Source organism: Pseudophryne corroboree, chromosome 7, assembly GCF_028390025.1.
Source record: "Pseudophryne corroboree isolate aPseCor3 chromosome 7, aPseCor3.hap2, whole genome shotgun sequence".
NCBI classification, from domain to species: Eukaryota; Metazoa; Chordata; class Amphibia; order Anura; family Myobatrachidae; genus Pseudophryne; species Pseudophryne corroboree.
This window is the reverse complement of record NC_086450.1, coordinates 78394240-78414832: the sequence shown is the minus strand read 5'-3', so window position 1 is coordinate 78414832 and position 20593 is coordinate 78394240.

Genomic DNA, 20593 nt, shown 5'->3' with positions numbered 1-20593 from the left:
ATTAGCGCTTTCCGTATTTATAATTGCATAATTGTATGAGGCCCTGTAGTTGGACTTGCTTTTTACTAATCATGTTCTTTTATACAATTTTTTTAGGATAGTATCTCCTATATATGAGCCCAAGTCTGTGACTCTGTGCCTGGCCATAACGCTGGGCAGAGTCACAGATGTGGGCTGATCAGAGTCACTCCCGCTCCCCGCCTGAGCCCCGGCGCCTCTCCCCTGCCGCCTGCTCCAGCGAGGAGAGAGGCAACCCTGCACCGCGCTCCTATTGCCGCCACAGCCCTCCGTCAGGGCCTCCCGTACAGCCTGGCGGAGGGGCGGGGGGGGGGGCGGGGGCATGTGCCTGGCCGGGGGGAGATGTGCGGCTCATGTGGCAGTGGGGACAGCGCACACTGGTGTGCTCCCCGGCTGCCGAGGGAGATAAGCCGGCGGGAGATGTGCAGCACAGCGGCTGCGGGGACAGCGCACACTAGTGTGCTCCCCAGCTGCCGAGGGAGCTGTGCCTGGCGGGGGGGAGGGGGACATGTGCCTGGCCAGGGTGAGATGTGCGGCTCATGCGGCAGCGGGGACAGCGCACACTGGTGTGCTCCCCGGCTGCCGAGGGAGATGTGCCTGGCGGGGGAGGGGGACATGTGCCTGGTGGGGGGGGGGGGGAGATGTGCCTGGCTTGGGGTAGGGGGGTGGGGGGGAAATGTGGCTGGGGGGGGGGGGGGATGTGCCTGGCTTGGGGGGGAGGTGTGCGTGGCGGGGGGAGGGGGGGAAATGTGCCTGGCTTGGGGGTGGGGGGTGGAAGTGTGCCTGACTGGGGGGGAGGGGGGAATGTGCCTGGATTGGGGGGGAGGGAGGGTGGAAATGTGCCTGGCTGGGGGGGGGGGGAGGGGGTAATGTGCCTGGCTGGGGGGGAGGGGGGGAATGTGCCTGGCTTGGGGGTGACATGTGCCTGGCGGTTCCGGTATGAATGGTCGACCATGTTATGGTCGACAGTCATTAGGTCGACCACTATTGGTCGACATTGACATGGTCGACATGGACACATGGTCGACACATGAAAGGTCGACATATGAAAAGGTCGACATGAGTTTTTTAACTTTTTTGGTGTCGTTTTTTGCGTAAAGTGACTGGGAACCCCAATTAGTGCACCGCGTCCCCTAGCATGGCTCGCCATGCTTCGGGCATGGTGCCTTCGCTCCGCTACCACTTCGCTCGGCACACTTTACCGTTCCAATCGTAGTCCATGTGGATCGTAAAGTATGGAAAAGTTCCCCAAAAGAAAAAAAAGTTAAAAAACCCATGTCGACCTTTTCATACGTCGACCTTTCATGTGTCGACCATGTGTCCATGTCGACCATGTCAATGTCGACCAATAGTGGTCGACCTAATGACTGTCGACCATAACATGGTCGACCATGTGAACGGATACCGTGCCTGGCCGGGGGGAGATGTGCGGCTCATGCGGCAGCGGGGACAGTGCACACTGTTGTGCTCCCCGGCTGCCGAGGGACATGTGCCTGGCGGGGGAGGGGACATGTGCCTGGCGGGGGGGTCATTTGCCTGGCGGGAGGGGGGAAATGTGCCTGGCTTGGGGGGTGGGGTGGAAATGTGCCTGGCTGGGGGGGGAGAATGTAGACAGACCCTCTACCCCACCCGCTGCCTCACTGCACCCGCCCCTCAACCACCCGCACCGCCTCCGGACCCCCTCCCACATCTGCCGCACCCCCACACCTGTCCCTCCCCCACGCGCATCGCTTCTGGACCCCCTACCCCACCCGCAGCGCACTCGCCCCTTCACCACCCGCAGCACCTCCTGACCCCCTACCCCACCCGCACAGCCCACTGCACCCGCTGCTCCTCCCGACCCACCTGCTCCTCCCCCACGTGCGTCTCTTCCGGACCTCCTACCCCACCCGCGGCGCACTCGCCCCTTCCCCACCTGCAGTGCCTCCGGAACCCCATCCGCCAGATCCCCATACCTGCCTCTCCTCTACCCGCAGCAACCCGGCCCTCCCCCACCCATACTGCCTCCGGATCTCACTCCCCCGCACATCCCCACCCGCAGCGCCTCACGACCCCCTCCCCCATCCGCGTTCCCCCCCACACCCGCTGCATTCTGTACAGTGTGCCCTGCAGGCGCTGTTCACACCGTCGCAAGGGGCTACGCCCCCTTCATCATCCAACGCCCTTTCGTTGTGCAACATTTAACCACTCACAAAACTAGGAATGCAGGTAATACTTCATATAATACATATATTGAACGGCTTACAGGGGTTAAGGGGGCGTAGCTCCTTACGACGGTGTGAAGAGCGCCCGCAGGGCACGATGAAGCACCTAGTTATATAATATTAGTTGACAGCTGCACAATATATTGGTCATTAATGCTGTATAATGTGCTGGTGGTAGTTGATATGATACAGTCTACGTTTGCCAGGGGCGAGGCTCAGTTTCTTCTAACGTAGTTTATCCATCCTGCAGGTTCCACTTAAAATTTGAACAAAATAAATAAAAACAAATATTAAAACAACACTGAATCCAGAACTTATATTCACTATGGTATTTCAACATAACATATCAAGTGGATTAAGATACTGTGGGGGGAATTCAATCAGCCCCGAATAGGGAGGCCAATCCCAGGATTTGGAATTGAAAAACGGTCAATCCTAGGATTTCCCAGATACCCGGGGTTGGCTAGGGAAAAAAATAAGATTTTACTTACCGATAAATCTATTTCTCGGAGTCCGTAGTGGATGCTGGGGTTCCTGAAAGGACCATGGGGGGAATAGCGGCTCCGCAGGAGACAGGGCACAAAAAGTAAAGCTTTTCCAGATCAGGTGGTGTGCACTGGCTCCTCCCCCTATGACCCTCCTCCAGACTCCAGTTAGGTACTGTGCCCGGACGAGCGTACACAATAAGGGAGGATTTTGAATCCCGGGTAAGACTCATACCAGCCACACCAATCACACCGTACAACTTGTGATCTAAACCCAGTTAACAGTATGATAACAGCGGAGCCTCTGAAAGATGGCTTCCTTCAACAATAACCCGAATTAGTTAACAATAACTATGTACAATTATTGCAGATAATCCGCACTTGGGATGGGCGCCCAGCATCCACTACGGACTCCGAGAAATAGATTTATCGGTAAGTAAAATCTTATTTTCTCTATCGTCCTAGTGGATGCTGGGGTTCCTGAAAGGACCATGGGGATTATACCAAAGCTCCCAAACGGGCGGGAGAGTGCGGATGACTCTGCAGCACCGAATGAGAGAACTCCAGGTCCTCCTTAGCCAGAGTATCAAATTTGTAAAATTTTACAAACGTGTTCTCCCCTGACCACGTAGCTGCTCGGCAAAGTTGTAATGCCGAGACCCCTCGGGCAGCCGCCCAAGATGAGCCCACCTTCCTTGTGGAGTGGGCCTTTACAGATTTAGGCTGTGGCAGGCCTGCCACAGAATGTGCAAGTTGGATTGTGCTACAGATCCAACGAGCAATCGTCTGCTTAGACGCAGGAGCACCCATCTTGTTGGGTGCATACAATATAAACAACGAGTCAGATTTTCTGACTCCAGCTGTCCTTGCAATATATATTTTTAATGCTCTGACAACGTCCAGTAACTTGGAGTCCTCCAAGTCACTTGTAGCCGCAGGCACTACAATAGGCTGGTTCAGATGAAATGCTGACACCACCTTAGGGAGAAAATGCGGACGAGTCCGCAGTTCTGCCCTGTCCGAATGGAAAATCAGATATGGGCTTTTGTAAGATAAAGCTGCCAGTTCTGACACTCTCCTGGCCGAAGCCAGGGCTAGAAGCATGGTCACTTTCCATGTGAGATATTTCAAATCCACCTTCTTTAGTGGTTCAAACCAATGAGATTTTAGAAAGTCCAAAACCACATTGAGATCCCACGGTGCCACTGGAGGCACCACAGGAGGCTGTATATGTAGCACTCCCTTAACAAAGGTCTGGACTTCAGGGACTGAAGCCAATTCTTTTTGAAAGAAAATCGACAGGGCCGAAATTTGAACCTTAATAGATCCCAATTTGAGACCCATAGACAATCCTGATTGCAGGAAATGTAGGAATCGACCCAGTTGAAATTCCTCCGTCGGAGCACTCCGATCTTCGCACCACGCAACATATTTTCGCCAAATTCGGTGATAATGTTGCACGGTTACTTCCTTCCTTGCTTTAATCAAAGTAGGAATGACTTCTTCCGGCATGCCTTTTTCCTTTAGGATCCGGCGTTCAACCGCCATGCCGTCAAACGCAGCCGCGGTAAGTCTTGAAACAGACAGGGACCCTGCTGAAGCAAGTCCCTCCTTAGAGGTAGAGGCCACGGATCTTCCGTGATCATCTCTTGAAGTTCCGGGTACCAAGTCCTTCTTGGCCAATCCGGAACCACTAGTATCGTCCTTACGCCTCTTTGCCGTATAATTCTCAATACTTTTGGTATGAGAGGCAGAGGAGGAAACACATACACCGACTGGTACACCCAAGGCGTTACCAGCGCGTCCACAGCTATTGCCTGCGGATCTCTTGACCTGGCGCAATACCTGTCCAGTTTTTTGTTGAGGCGAGACGCCATCATGTCCACCATTGGTCTTTCCCAACGGGTTACCAGCAAGTGGAAGACTTCTGGATGAAGTCCCCACTCTCCCGGGTGAAGATCGTGTCTGCTGAGGAAGTCTGCTTCCCAGTTGTCCACTCCCGGGATGAACACTGCTGACAGTGCTATCACATGATTCTCTGCCCAGCGAAGAATCCTTGCAGCTTCTGCCATTGCACTCCTGCTTCTTGTGCCGCCCTGTCTGTTCACATGGGCGACTGCCGTGATGTTGTCCGACTGGATCAACACCGGTTTTCCCTGAAGCAGAGGTTCTGCCTGGCTTAGAGCATTGTATATTGCTCTTAGTTCCAGAATGTTTATGTGAAGAGACGTTTCCAGGCTCGTCCATACTCCCTGGAAGTTTCTTCCTTGTGTGACTGCTCCCCAGCCTCTCAGGCTGGCGTCCGTGGTCACCAGGATCCAATCCTGTATGCCGAATCTGCGGCCCTCCAATAGATGAGCACTCTGCAACCACCACAGAAGAGACACCCTTGTCCTTGGAGACAGGGTTATCCGCAGGTGCATCTGAAGATGCGACCCTGACCATTTGTCCAACAGATCCCTTTGGAAAATTCTTGCGTGGAATCTGCCGAATGGAATTGCTTCGTAAGAAGCCACCATTTTTCCCAGGACTCTTGTGCATTGATGTACAGACACTTTTCCTGGTTTTAGGAGGTTCCTGACAAGCTCGGATAACTCCTTGGCTTTTTCCTCCGGGAGAAAAACCTTTTTCTGAACCGTGTCCAGAATCATCCCTAGGAACAGCAGACGAGTTGTCGGCATTAACTGGGATTTTGGAATATTCAGAATCCACCCGTGCTGTTTTAGCACTTCTTGAGACAGTGCTAATCCCATCTCCAGCTGTTCTCTGGACCTTGCCCTTATTAGGAGATCGTCCAAGTATGGGATAATTAATATGCCTTTTCTTCGAAGCAGAATCATCATCTCGGCCATTACCTTTGTAAAGACCCGAGGTGCCGTGGACAATCCGAACGGCAGCGTCTGAAACTGATAGTGACAGTTTTGTACAACGAACCTGAGGTACCCCTGGTGTGAGCGGTAAATTGGAACGTGGAGATACGCATCCTTGATGTCCAAGGATACCATAAAGTCCCCCTCTTCCAGGTTCGCTATCACTGCTCTGAGTGACTCCATCTTGAACTTGAACATCTTTATGTACAGGTTCAAGGACTTCAGATTTAGAATAGGCCTTACCGAGCCATCCGGCTTCGGTACCACAAAAAGAGTGGAATAATACCCCTTCCCTTGTTGTAGAAGAGGTACCTTGACTATCACCTGCTGAGAGTACAGCTTGTGAATGGCTTCCAAAACCGTCTCCCTTTCGGAGGGGGACGTTGGTAAAGCAGACTTCAGGAAACGGCGAGGTGGATCTGTCTCTAATTCCAACCTGTACCCCTGAGATATTATCTGCAGGATCCAGGGATCTACCTGCGAGTGAGCCCACTGCGCGCTGTAATTTTTGAGACGACCACCCACCGTCCCCGAGTCCGCTTGAGAAGCCCCAGCGTCATGCTGAGGCTTTTGTAGAAGCCGGGGAAGGCTTCTGTTCCTGGGAAGGAGCTGCCTGTTGCTGTCTCTTCCCTCGACCTCTGCCTCGTGGCAGATATGAATAGCCCTTTGCTCTCTTATTTTTAAAGGAACGAAAGGGCTGCGGTTGAAAAGTCGGTGCCTTTTTCTGTTGGGGAGTGACTTGAGGTAGAAAGGTGGATTTCCCGGCTGTAGCCGTGGCCACCAAATCTGATAGACCGACTCCAAATAACTCCTCCCCTTTATACGGCAAAACTTCCATATGTCGTTTTGAATCCGCATCGCCTGTCCACTGTCGCGTCCATAAAGCTCTTCTGGCCGAAATGGACATAGCACTTACCCGTGATGCCAGTGTGCAGATATCCCTCTGTGCATCACGCATATAAAGAAATGCATCCTTTATTTGTTCTAACGACAGTAAAATATTGTCCCTGTCCAGGGTATCAATATTTTCAATCAGGGACTCTGACCAAACTACCCCAGCACTGCACATCCAGGCAATCGCTATAGCTGGTCGTAGTATAACACCTGCATGTGTGTATATACTTTTTTGGATATTTTCCATCCTCCTATCTGATGGATCTTTAAGTGCGGCCGTCTCAGGAGAGGGTAACGCCACTTGTTTAGATAAGCGTGTTAGCGCCTTGTCCACCCTAGGAGGTGTTTCCCAGCGCTCCCTAGCCTCTGGCGGGAAAGGGTATAATGCCAATAATTTCTTTGAAATTATCAGCTTTTTATCAGGGGCAACCCACGCTTCATTACACACGTCATTTAATTCTTCTGATTCAGGAAAAACTATAGGTAGTTTTTTCACACCCCACATAATACCCTGTTTAGTGGTACCTGTAGTATCAGCTAAATGTAACGCCTCCTTCATTGCCAAAATCATATAACGTGTGGCCCTACTGGAAAATACGGTTGATTCGTCACCGTCACCACTGGAGTCAGTGCCTGTGTCTGGGTCTGTGTCGACCGACTGAGGCAAAGGGCGTTTCACAGCCCCTGACGGTGTTTGAGTCGCCTGGACAGGCACTAATTGATTGTCCGGCCGTCTCATGTCGTCAAACGACTGCTTTAGCGTGTTGACACTATCCCGTAGTTCCATAAATAAAGGCATCCATTCTGGTGTCGACTCCCTAGGGGGTGACATCCTCATATTTGGCAATTGCTCCGCCTCCACACCAATATCGTCCTCATACATGTCGACACACACGTACCGACACACAGCAGACACACAGGGAATGCTCCTAACGAAGACAGGACCCACTAGCCCTTTGGGGAGACAGAGGGAGAGTTTGCCAGCACACACCAAAAGCGCTATATAGAACAGGGATAGCCTTATAATAAGTGCTCCCTTATAGCTGCTTTATATATATCAAAATATCGCCATAAATTTGCCCCCCCTCTCTGTTTTACCCTGTTTCTGTAGTGCAGTGCAGGGGAGAGACCTGGGAGCCGTCCTGACCAGCGGAGCTGTGAGAGGAAATGGCGCCGTGTGCTGAGGAGATAGGCCCCGCCCCTTTTCCGGCGGGCTCGTCTCCCGCTATTTAGTGAATCCAGGCAGGGGTTAAATATCTCCATATAGCCTCTGGGGGCTATATGTGAGGTATTTTTAGCCTTTATATAGGTTACATTTGCCTCCCAGGGCGCCCCCCCCAGCGCCCTGCACCCTCAGTGACTGCGTGTGAAGTGTGCTGAGAGGAAAATGGCGCACAGCTGCAGTGCTGTGCGCTACCTTTAGAAGACTGCAGGAGTCTTCAGCCGCCGATTCTGGACCTCTTCTGACTTCAGCATCTGCAAGTGGGCCGGCGGCGCGGCTCCGGTGACCATCCAGGCTGTACCTGTGATCGTCCCTCTGGAGCTGATGTCCAGTAGCCAAGAAGCCAATCCATCCTGCACGCAGGTGAGTTCACTTCTTCTCCCCTCAGTCCCTCGTTGCAGTGATCCTGTTGCCAGCAGGACTCACTGTAAAATAAAAAACCTAAGCTAAACTTTTTCTAAGCAGCTCTTTAGGAGAGCCACCTAGATTGCACCCTTCTCGGCCGGGCACAAAAATCTAACTGGAGTCTGGAGGAGGGTCATAGGGGGAGGAGCCAGTGCACACCACCTGATCTGGAAAAGCTTTACTTTTTGTGCCCTGTCTCCTGCGGAGCCGCTATTCCCCCCATGGTCCTTTCAGGAACCCCAGCATCCACTAGGACGATAGAGAAATAAGAAATACTCACCCTCTTCCGGTCTGGCTGTTAGCGGATCCGGGCAGCAGGTGTTGGTACTGTCGTGGGTTCGGGCAACAGGCAGCAAGTCTGAGCGGCAGGTGGCAGGTGCGGCATTCTGACCGGCGGCGCAGCTTGCTTTGTGCTTCGCAGCGTGACGCTGTTCCCAGGATTGGCCACCCTAGCCCTGAAAAATTTCAGTTTTTCATCATTTTCACTAATTACGATCTATCAATTTTAGGAAACAAGAGATGGATTTTATTAAGCTGGAAGGCAATTGAATAGGGTTATGGAAGAATTGTCTAAGGTGCCAAGGTGCACATGAAAGAGATAGAAAGTGGTACTAACCTAAAACATACCAGTTGACACTCATGCTGAAAAGCACATGCACCCATTTGCTTAGCAAAAAATATGCAAAATATGTTGTTGTTTTTTTTAAATAAAAAAAATAGCTGAGGGGGATCTGCATTGAGATGCATTTACACCGTCAGTGCCGTGTTACGGGCAGGATATAATGCCACCCGAGTTCGGCGACAGTGCAGGATGGCGGACGAACTTAGACTTTTTTGAAATGGGCAATCACTTACAAGGCAACACCATGCCTTGTAAATGATTGCCCCTTTAAGAAAACATCAGCGTTCGGCCGGCATCCCTCATGGCCACTGAACTCGGGCGGCATTACATCTGGCCCTACGTGTGGATACATGAGGGCTGAGGCAAATACGCATTTGGTGATGATTATGGTCAGCAGCGTAACAGGGCCCTATAGTGCAGAGGGGAAGGGTATCCGTTCACAAGGTCGACCATGTTATGGTCGACAGTCATTAGGTCGACCACTATTGGTCGACATTGACATGGTCGACATGGACACATGGTCGACACATGAAAATGGTCGACACATGAAAGGTCGACACATGAAAAGGTCGACGAGTTTTTTAACTTTTTTTTCTTTTGGGGAACTTTTCCATACTTTACGATCCACGTGGACTACGATTGGAACGGTAATCTGTTATTATAGTCACCTTTTACAACCATGATGGGGCTTGTGCAAGTGCGCACTGATAATGATGACGGTGACTATGACACCTGGCATACAGTATTAGAGATAAGTACATCGCTACATATGGACAAATACAAAAAATTGATTCACGCAATAAATCTACATTTTAAAACTGGGTTGGATACCATTCTGGGTTAGAAAAGGCGCTTACCACACTTCTTTCTATTACATTGTTTTGAGGCATTCGCCTTAAAGGGGAGTTGGTTAAACCCCTGGTGAGCTGCCTTTCTTTACCCTTATCATTACCAGGGATACACACGAATTAAAAAATGACTCTTGTTTTCATAGACATGTAAATTGGGTGTATCAAGAGAGGTGGAGACCCATGTGCAGACTCCGTCTGGGCTCCCGTATCTCTTGCTGACAGTGTTGTAGACTCTGGGCACTAGGGTCACTAGGGGACCCTAGTGATGTCTCAAAGTCTAGTGCGCATGTGCAGGTCTCCCTAAAAATGGCACGGCGACCATTTTCCCAGAGATTTTCTTACTGCACATGTGCGAAACGCTGGTGAATCCTGAAGTGCTACTTTGCCGAAGTGGGACTCAGGAGGGTAAGTATTGGAAAAATGGGTGCAGGGTGTGTTGTGTGCCCCCCCCCCTGGACCCTAGAGGCCTGTGTGCAGCACGCACACTGCACCCATTATAAATACGCCATTGACATAAGTGTGGTTTTATGTACATGGATTAGGTGGAGTATACTGGGGAATATGAAGCTTTGCATAGGTGCATAGAAACCTTGCACTGGCCCTGTATCTATCACCAGTACACATCAATTCATCAATAACTTTTGGATAATAAAGCCTTTTGCTGCAGTGTAGTTTGTGTTTCTCCCCAAAAAACGACCTGATAAACTTTTATTTGCCATTCCAAAATATTTGTCTCATTTGGTTTATTGCTTTTATTTAGAATAAATCCTCTGAGACTCAGCTATAATGTCACAGAGCTCTAGGTAACGCCTGGAGCATATTTGCTTTGTACAATATTTACAACCTAGTTATGAAAGCTGTCACATAAAATGTTGTGTTTCCTTAGAATGCTCCTATTATGACAGAACAAATAGACGCTTCAAAGCCCTAATCCCCTAATAACTAAAATCATGCATTATGAATTTGGAGCATTTTACATAGCATGTATAATAAATACTGTTACCGTAAAGCAGAAACAAACAGAGATTCTATTATTTAAAGGAATGAATTATATTTGGTCTTTCCTCCTATCCTTCTTTTCATGTCTAGATCCCCAGGGTTTCCACGTCTGTGTGTGCTCTGCATGCTTCAATCAACATTTTTGGGGAGGGGGAATCTCAATTCAACATCATCATGTTTCCTCTTACTAATTATGCTTGAATTAATCAAGAAACTGCATATGATTTAAATCTGAAGGTTTCAGATGCACAGTTCTGGGATGGAAACAAGATAACAAACTGTAGTTTGTATCCACAGGAAACTTTTAGCCGGTGCAGTCACTGTTAGTTTTCCCTTTTTTTTAATTCCTTCTCAGGAGTTTTAAATTGGTGAGCATGAGCCAAATAATATACAAGCAGCCAGACTCTAGACATAATTGACCCTTAGCTACTGATAATACATTTCACAGTGTCACATGATCCCTTACAGCTTGGGGGATAAGCTGCGCTGGCTTAGAAAAGTACTGGCAGAGCAAAGGGCATCCTGCCAGCATCTTTATAAGTCTCCAGTGTTGTTAAAGAGAGACTTAAGCTATCAGTCACATTACGTGTGCTACATTTGTGTATGGGCTTTCTTTCATGTTGTTCTCCTGTTTTTTTTAAAAAAAACTGTCATTTTTTCTTTAGTACATATCTCAAATGACCAGGTTAGTTTTAAAGTCAACTTAATTAAAGGCTCATGTGGCAGCCATTAATGTACAACGTAGTGGTCTCGGGGCCTGATTACAATTTGGTGGCAGGGACAGCATTTGACCCAAGCGGATGATGTTTTCAGCCTGTGCATGTGTCCATGCTGCACTGCACATGCTTCTTGATGGTTGGCGCACAAAGAGGCAGATGCATGAGATTTCTAAGGGGGGTTCCGGGTAGTAACTTGGGGGTTGCTAGCCAGACGCTTGTGTGTTGCAGTCAGTAATTCAGCATAAAGACACAAGGGCACTGACACCGGTGGCCATGTTCAGATGGAGAATCTGAGCCTCTATAAGGCTGGTGCAATCTCGACCGACGCCGCAGCCAGGGGGTGGGGTGGGGTGGGGTGGGGTGGGGGTCATTTTAGTTCAGGATTAGCATACAGACACAGTAACAGCTGTGTAAAAGATGCAATAGCGGCTGCAACACCATCCACCTGTTCATCAGACCCTCTATGTTTATCATTGCTATGTTTCTTTTCATTTATACATAATTTTCACACAGTAAATTATATGCACAGAAAATAAGTTCCATCAACTAGCTACTGTACCTCAGCTCCCTCAGCAATGTGTCTGGAAGGCCTGTAGTTCTGCACTGAGGCTAGGGTTGGACTGGCCCACAGGGACACAGGGGAAATCCTCGGTGGGCCCAACCCCTTCTTCTAATGTCCAGTTCCAGATTGTGCACTCGCCTTATACATTGTTACTCTACTAGAGGGTCATTTATATGGTCTCTAATGTCTGGCCAAGTGTCTGGGGGAAGGGGGGGCTGGCCACACCCCTATGTTAGTTTGCCACACCCCTTAAGCATGTGCCCTAACCAATGCATTCCTTAGTGGGCCCTCCATGTTCCAGTCAGACACTGAGGCCTACTATTTCCTAAATAAAGCATCCATTACAACATAGGTCTTCAACCTGTGGCCCTCCAGCTGCTGCGGAACTACACATCCCAGCATGCCCTGCCTCAGTTTTACCATGCCTTAATAGCAAAACTGTGGCAGGGCATGGTGGGATGTGTAGTTCCGCAGCAGCTGGAGGGCCACAGGTTGAAGACCCATGCATTACAACATGCCCACCAAATACAGCAATGTAATTTCAAAAATTCTACTTTTCATATTCCCGTAGTAGTAATAATCATCATCATCATCATCATCTTGCATTTTCGTTCAAAAGAAAGGAATCAAGGGGGTCATTCCGAGTTGTTCGCTCGTTATTTTTTTTTCGCAACGGAGCGATTAGTCGCTAATGCGCATGCGCAATGTCCGCAGTGCGACTGCCCCAAGTAAATTTGCTATGCAGTTAGGTTTTTTACTCACGGCATTACGAGGTTTTTTCTTCGTTCTGGTGATCGTAATGTGATTGACAGGAAGTGGGTGTTTCTGGGCGGAAACTGGCCGTTTTATGGGTGTGTGTGAAAAAACGCTACCGTTTCTGGGAAAAACGCGGGAGTGGCTGGAGAAACGGAGGAGTGTCTGGGCGAACGCTGGGTGTGTTTGTGACGTCAAACCAGGAACGAAACTGACTGAACTGATCGCAGTTGCCGAGTAAGTGTGGAGCTACTCAGAAACTGCTAAGTGTCTATTCGCAATTCTGCTAATCTTTCGTTCGCAATTTTAATAAGCTAAGATTCACTCCCAGTAGGCGGCGGCTTAGCGTGTGCAAAGCTGCTAAAAGCAGCTTGCGAGCGAACAACTCGGAATGAGGGCCTTGGGCACTTTACAGAAATCATGAACATAATGTAGAGCATTACAGAAAATACAAAACTGTGAACATAACACAGCTTTGAGGCAGTCATTCATCCTACCCATGAAGGCACCAGGTGATAGTGGAATCACTAACATGAGTTCAAGCAGTAAGTCGACAGTGTTCAGCCCATTGACTGACACCTAAGCAAGATTTGTACCTTCTATTGTTAGAGTACTTTTTATTCTATCTGAATTCCTGTTTATCTACCTGGCTTCTTTTGACTCTGTTTGTTCGCTTGTAACAGCAGAAAACATCCTAAGGGGTTTCCAATTAGCTGCGGTCATTTTTCACATGGAAAAAATGGGCATTTATCGCAATTTTTTGCCCGATGGTCATTATTGGGCCATCCAATTGTAGCCCTTTTTTCTTTTCATTTGAAAAATTTGCTGTTTTTGCACAAAAACAGATAAGACTGGGGAAAAGCCACCAACCTATGTGTTTTTGCTGCAGTGAAATATATACTTAACGGGATTTGCTTACGCCTGCCTCAAAATCCCTAATAAGTGCTAGCATCGGGGTTAATTGGATTCCTTCCTATGTCAAAGAGGTATGGGGTGAGAGCCAGAGGAAGGGGGAAAAAGAGACTGGTTCACAGAATCAGATGTTTTATATGTTGGTTCAAATTGACAATGCCATTGGTCGATTATTATTCAATTTTCAGATCCAAGTATTTTCAGTTGTCGATTGTACTGTAGATATAGCTGATATCATCATTGTGCACTGAGCTGTAAAATGTTAAATAATACAATTTCAGTCACGTAGAAGATACCAAAATATGCACATACAGTATGGTAGGCCTATCCCATAGTAGGTGCGATTGAATTGATTGGTTGATTCATAATAGTTATTGACCTAAGTTAACATCTTGGGAAAACTCAAAAGAAATTTGGAAGCACTTTTGAAATAAAAAAGTTGAAAGAGGAGTGCACTATTGCGCGACTCCTCTATTTCTGTTCTCCAGGGAGGCTTCTTGCTCTATCAAAAGATGACTGCCATGCCCTCTCCTGAGCATGTGCAGGGGCCATCTTGAGACTGTGTGAGTCTTTGTACAGTGACATGGTGGGAGACAGAGGTTTCCGGTTTAACTAGAGAGAGACTTGCAGTTACCTGCAATCCACAACAATTCCAGTGTTCCTGCACCACTACCAAGTGCCTACATACACTCACCGGCTGGTGAGCTGTATGACACCCACTACGCTATAGCTTTGTACATGTAACAGTGAGTATGACTGTACCTGCTAGATTTCATTAAACCAGGGCTGTTCAAAGTGTGAGTCATCTGTGGGTGGGTGCCTGTATAACTCTGCAATATCAATACCTGTACACACATCATTTCCAACACAAAAATGCTAATTCAAAGTGAGACAAAGGGGGGAATTCAATTGTTATCGGGCCCCGATCTCCTGTCTAAAGTGGTGGGAGATCGCAGGGGCGATATTTCAATGAGCCCCGTTATCGCGCTGATCCCGAAAAGTGCAGTTTGGAATCCCAAACAGGTCACTCTTCACACAATTCAGTTCGCACCCCTTGGGGGGTGCGAGCTGAAATGTCAGCGCAGGCAGTCAATCATGCCCTAACGGAGCTACAATTGAATAGCTCCATTGGGCGCCATCTGCTGGCTGCCAGAGTGAATTACATTTTGATTCCACCCAAATAGTTACATGATGGTCAATAAAGATTTATTACAGTTCAGTGGTTGGTAAATCTTTTAAATGTCCAATGAATTTGGGAAGTTTGTGCAAGCTGTGAATACATTCATTGTTGATTGCAGCTTTTGTTCTTTTCAAACAAAGATTGCTACGTACAGAATGCTCAAGGTAAATAGATCCGCTTTGTGCCTTATGACTCGGTGACATCATTAATTCCCAGTGAACCGAATGCTCATGGCTATTGGTACAACCTACAAAATAGCTGCCTACACATTGCGTGTTGTTGAACAATCCACTTAAAGCAATTAAATTGAATTATCCTGACATGATGGGTGATGCATATGCATTCAGAATATACAAAGAGAAGAGATCCATGTAAAAAAGCTATATTTATAATGTACTGTATGTGATGTGCTGGTGATTATCACCATCATTGGGCAGTACGGATGGTGTAATGGTTAGCATTACTGCCTCACAGCACTGAGGTCATGGGTTCGATTCCCACCATGTCCCTAAATGTATGGAGTTTGTATATTCTCCCTATGCTTGTGTGGGTTTCCTCCCACATTCCAAAAATATACTGGTAGGTTAATTGGCTCCCAACAAAATTAACCATAGAGTGAATGTGTAACATAGTAACATAGTATCTAAGGTTGAAAAAAGACAATTGTCCATCGGGTTCAACCTATTTGTGGTCTCCTATGCACGATTATTTTGTATAAAATTTTGACTGAAGTTGCTGACTGCCGTTCCGATTAACCCCTCTTTTTTATAATAACCATAGTGCGTGACTATGCCCCGTAACCCTGGATATCCTTATCCATTAGGAATTTATCTAACCCATTCTTAAAGGTGTTGACTGAGATTACAACTCCCTCAGGCAGGGAATTACAAACACGTATCGTCCTTACCGTAAAAAAGCCTTTACGCCGTATTGTGTGGAATCTCCTCTCCTCTAACCTGAGCGAGTGCCCATGAGTTCTCTGTGTTGATCTAACAAAAAACAGGTCCTGCGCAAGATCTGTATATTGTCCCCTTATATATTTGTAAATGTTGATCATGTCCCCTCTTAATCTCCTCTTTTCCAGTGTAAACATGCCTAGTCTTGCAAGCCTTTCCTCATATTTCCTCATTGCAAGCGTCTCCATACCCTTAATTAGTTTGGTCGCCCGCCTTTGAACCTTTTCTAGCTCCAGGATATCCTTTTTGTAGTAAGGTGCCCAGAATTGTACACAGTATTCAAGGTGTGGCCTCGCAAGTGATTTATATAACGGGAGTATAATACTCTCATCCCTAGCATCAATTCCCCGTTTTATGCATGCTAATATTTTATAAGCCTTCTTTGCTGCAGTTCTACTTTGGGTACTACTGCTTAGTTTGCTATCTATGAGGACACCTAAGTTCTTTTCCAGTACAGAATCCCCTAATTTTACCCCATTTAGTAGGTAGGTGTTATTTTTGTTCTTGTTATCACAGTGCATTACCTTACACTTGTCTGTATTGAAGCGCATTCTCCATTTCGCTGCCCAAGCTTCTAATTTAACTAAGTCATTCTGAAGTGACTCAGCATCCCCCTCCGCATTTATAACTTTACACAATTTGGTATCATCTGCAAAAATTGACACCATGCTCTCTAGACCTTTTGTTAGGTCATTAATGAAAATATTGAACAATAGCGGTCCTAATACTGAGCCTTGCGGCACACCACTTAGCACTTCAGTCCAAGTTGAAAAAGATCCATTAACCACAACGCGCTGCTCCCTATTATCTAACCAGTTTTTGACCCAAGTGCATATTGTGCTTCCTAGCCCTATTCTTGTAGCTTGTAGATAAGTCTCATGTGTGGTACAGTATCGAACGCTTTGGCAAAATCTAAAAAGATTACATCCACCTCTTTACCCTGATCTAGGTTTGCGCTTACTGTTTCATAAAAGCCAAGTAAGTTGGTTTGACAGGATCTGTCCTTCATAAACCCATGTTGATTCCTTTTAATGACCTTATTGACTTCAAGGAACTTCTGAATACTATCTCTTAGAATACCTTCCAATACTTTCCCCACTATAGATGTAAGACTAACTGGTCTATAATTACCTGGTTCAGCTTTACTTCCCTTTTTGAATATAGGCACTACTTCCGCTATACGCCAGTCTTTGGGAACCATACCTGATATTACTGAATCCTTAAAGATCAAAAATAGCGGTTTTGCAAGTTCAGAATGAAGCTCCATTAGAACCCTTGGGTGAATACCATCAGGACCTGGTGACTTATTAATCTTTAAATGTTTAAATGTGTGCTTGTGGTAGGCAATATAGATTGTAAGCTCCACTGGGGCAGGGACTGATGTGAATGTGCAAATATTATCTGTAAAGCGCTACAGAATATATGTGCGATATATAAATAACTGGTATTAAATAATAATAATTGTGTACTGTTGCACCAATGCACCAGCACTCACAAGTTATATGAGTCCTAACATGTGCATCTGCTGCTGGGGCCACATCCATATTCTATTTAGCCTATTCTTGCCTGCCCAGACACTTCCTGTCCTCCAGGTATAAGGGGATACAAGTCAGTGATATGACTATACAAAAGACTATAGAAGAGCATACATGTACACATTTCTCAGTGCTCATGCCCAGTACAGTAATGTGAATCTTGCACAAAAATAAAAATGCAATTGATTTAAAATGTCAGGATTATCATTTGCTGTCTTCGTTTGCTTATCTGTGTTATTTATTGTTATTGAAACCCAATGAAACACAGCCAGCAGATGTGTATCCCTATCTCAATGCTTCTGTACAGTATATGTAGTCATTTAGCCGCACAACAAGACGAGCAGTTTGTGTGAATACCATTTGCCTGGGGCATGAAATAGGGAACAGATTTGGCTGTAGGAGTAAGAACTGAAAGGACAAACAAAACAAAAACAAAACATGCAAACCAATGAAATAAATAAGATATAAATTGTTCCTTTCATCTTTATTTGGCAATGTCAGAGCACGCTTGATTGCACATAATTGAACCACACAAGTATAATGCACAGCAGCGTACAGTAAGGGCATGCGGTACAATTTTCAGCACCTAGAACACCAGGAGATGTAGTGATTTTCAAAAGGAAACAGTCACTCAGATTAGGAAAGAGATAAGAAAAAATGGAAATGGAGCAACAGGGAGCAAGCAATAAGACTGTTGACAAATCAAGTTTAAATAAATACAACAAATGCAGTATTGTAAAGAAAAATGCACATAGTTTCACTAAATGATATATTTAAGTAATTCAAGGCTTACAGAACTGAAAGAAAAAGTATAATACTGTAGATACAAATGCCTATATAATAATCATGGATGTTCTATCGGTTCTATCTATCGGTATACCGGCAGCGGGGCGAGCGCAAAAGAGCCCCTTGTGGGCTCGCTGCATTCGCCACGCTACACGCGCCACGCTATTTATTCTCCCTCCAGGGGTGTAGCAGACATTCCAAGAGGGAAAATAGTTGTCGGTATGCCGGCTGTCGGGATTCCGGCGCCGGTATGCCGGGCCCCGGGATTCCGACAGCCGGCATATCAAGTGCCACCCGTTCTATCCTGACATCATCATTCGCAATGGGAGCCTGCAGCATGTGTCTCCACCCCCCACCCCCCTCATTTCCCCAGCAGCTTCACAAGGCAAGTTGGTGGGACAAAGCAGAGATGAGCGGGGGAGAGCAGGAGAGAGACGGGAACCCTGCAGTCTTGGCCACACTAGCTAGCAACCTACCAAATGACAGGTCACAAACACTAGTATAGGTTGAGTGTCCCTTATCCAAAATGCTTGGGACCAGAAGAATTTTGGATATCGGATTTTTCCGTATTTTGGAATAATTGCATATAATAATGAGATATCATGGTGATAGGACCTAAGTCCAAGCACAGAATACAGTTATGTTTCATATACACCTTATACACACAGCCTGAAGGTCATTTTTTTAAAATAACTTTGGCAGTCATTCCGAGTTGATCGAAGCCAGCAACTTTTAGCTGCTGCTGCGATCAATAGTCCACGCCTATGGGGGAGTGTATTTTAGCTTAGCAGGGCTGCGATCGCTTGTGCAGCCCAGCTAAGCTGAAAAAAAATTCAAGCAGAACTTGACCAGCCCTATACCTACTTACCCTGTGCGATGATCCCTGCGATGCTGAAGCTGCTTCTGACGTCAGACTTCCGCCCTCCGTTGTTCAGGATACGCCTGAGTTTCCCAATACACGCCCCAAAAACGGCCGCCAACGCTGTGGAGACGCCCAGGTCCGCCTTCTTCCTGTCAATCTTCTTAGCGGTCCGCTCTGCGACCACTTTGTTCTCTAGACGCAACGTAACCCGGCGAACCCTGTCATCGGGCAACGTCGCGCACACGCAATGTGGCCGCCACGCATGTGCATTCCGCACCCGTTCGCACCGCAGCGAAAAACCGCTGCATGCAAACGGGTCGGAATTACTCCCCCTGTGCATTAAACAGAGTATGTGTACATTCACACAATTAATTTTATGTTTCATATACACCTTATACACACACAGCCTGAAGGTAATTTAATACAATATTTTTAATAAGTTTTTGTATTAAACAAAGTTTGTGTACATTGAGCCATCAGAAAACAAAGGTTTCACTATCTCAGTCTCACTCAAAAAAGTCCGTATTTCCGAATATTTGGATATGGGATACTCAACCTGTAGTACATGAATACTGTACAATGTAACACCCTGTCAGGTGAGTTAGAGAATGACTGTCAGTGGTGTGTTTAATGTACCTGGATGATGATGGCAACTAAGCGGTCTGCTCTTCTCTGGTACCTGTCCATTAACGGCAGCAATGGTTCACTTCTTTCCTATTTGTGGCAGAGAGGTAAGTACTCCAACCCCCAAACACAATAATTTCACAAACGTGGCATCGTCAAATTTATTTTGTTTCTATAAGAGATGAGATTTTATCTTAATAATCCCTTAAATTGATTATTTTAAAAATGTTTGTCTTTCTTCAAATGGTATGAGCAGAATCTCAATCAACAAATTTGATTTAATAGCCATTTCTTTATGGTGATACACATTTTATACCTGAAGGCTGACCCTGGTCAATTGTAGAGGCTGTGAGGAGACTGTTGATGCGAAACTCTTAATTTGATGTCTGCAATGGGATCCAAGTAAGAATATCCTCTCAATGTCATTGGCAGGCTGTCGGAAAACCGGCGCCGGGATCCCGACAGCCAGCCACTCATAGTATACCCCCTTAAGTAAGGGCTACTCTTTCAATGGGAGTAATGTCTGTTCTCAGTATCCTGAGGTAGCTGACCTATGGATGGTGACAGTTATGTATTATCCACAAAATGATCCTGACTCCTGAGAGGTTGATGGGTATAACATAGTCTAGTACTTGTTTACATTATTTTATAGTGTTTCTAGATTTAGCTAAACCAAATTTGTTCAGTGAATTTTTGATCATCCAATAAAATAAGGAGCCACCGAGGCGAGGTGTGAGGTGTATAGTACAGAGCAGCTCCAGACTCCTTCCATCCGTCTGTTCAGCACAGTCAGCAACCTCAGATCCTCTCCCTCACATGTACTTCACACCAATCAGCCTGCCTAACAGCTTTCCTTAAATATTTTCTGTGTTGAGGCCTCTCATTTTCCCGCTTGCAGCACGCCACCTCCCTCCTGTATACTGCAGTTGCACTCCTTAATGCTGGCCCATTCCTGTATCTATGCAATCCCAGCCTCTGCTGCAGCTGTAGTTCCCCTGTGGCTGAAACTGTACATGTGCAGAGAGAGCTCTTTGAGTGATACCTTGCTATGGAGGGGTATCACACAAAAGCTTCACACCTATGGGATGGTGTAGGGAAAGGGTACACTAGTAATTGAATTCCCAGTTACTTGTT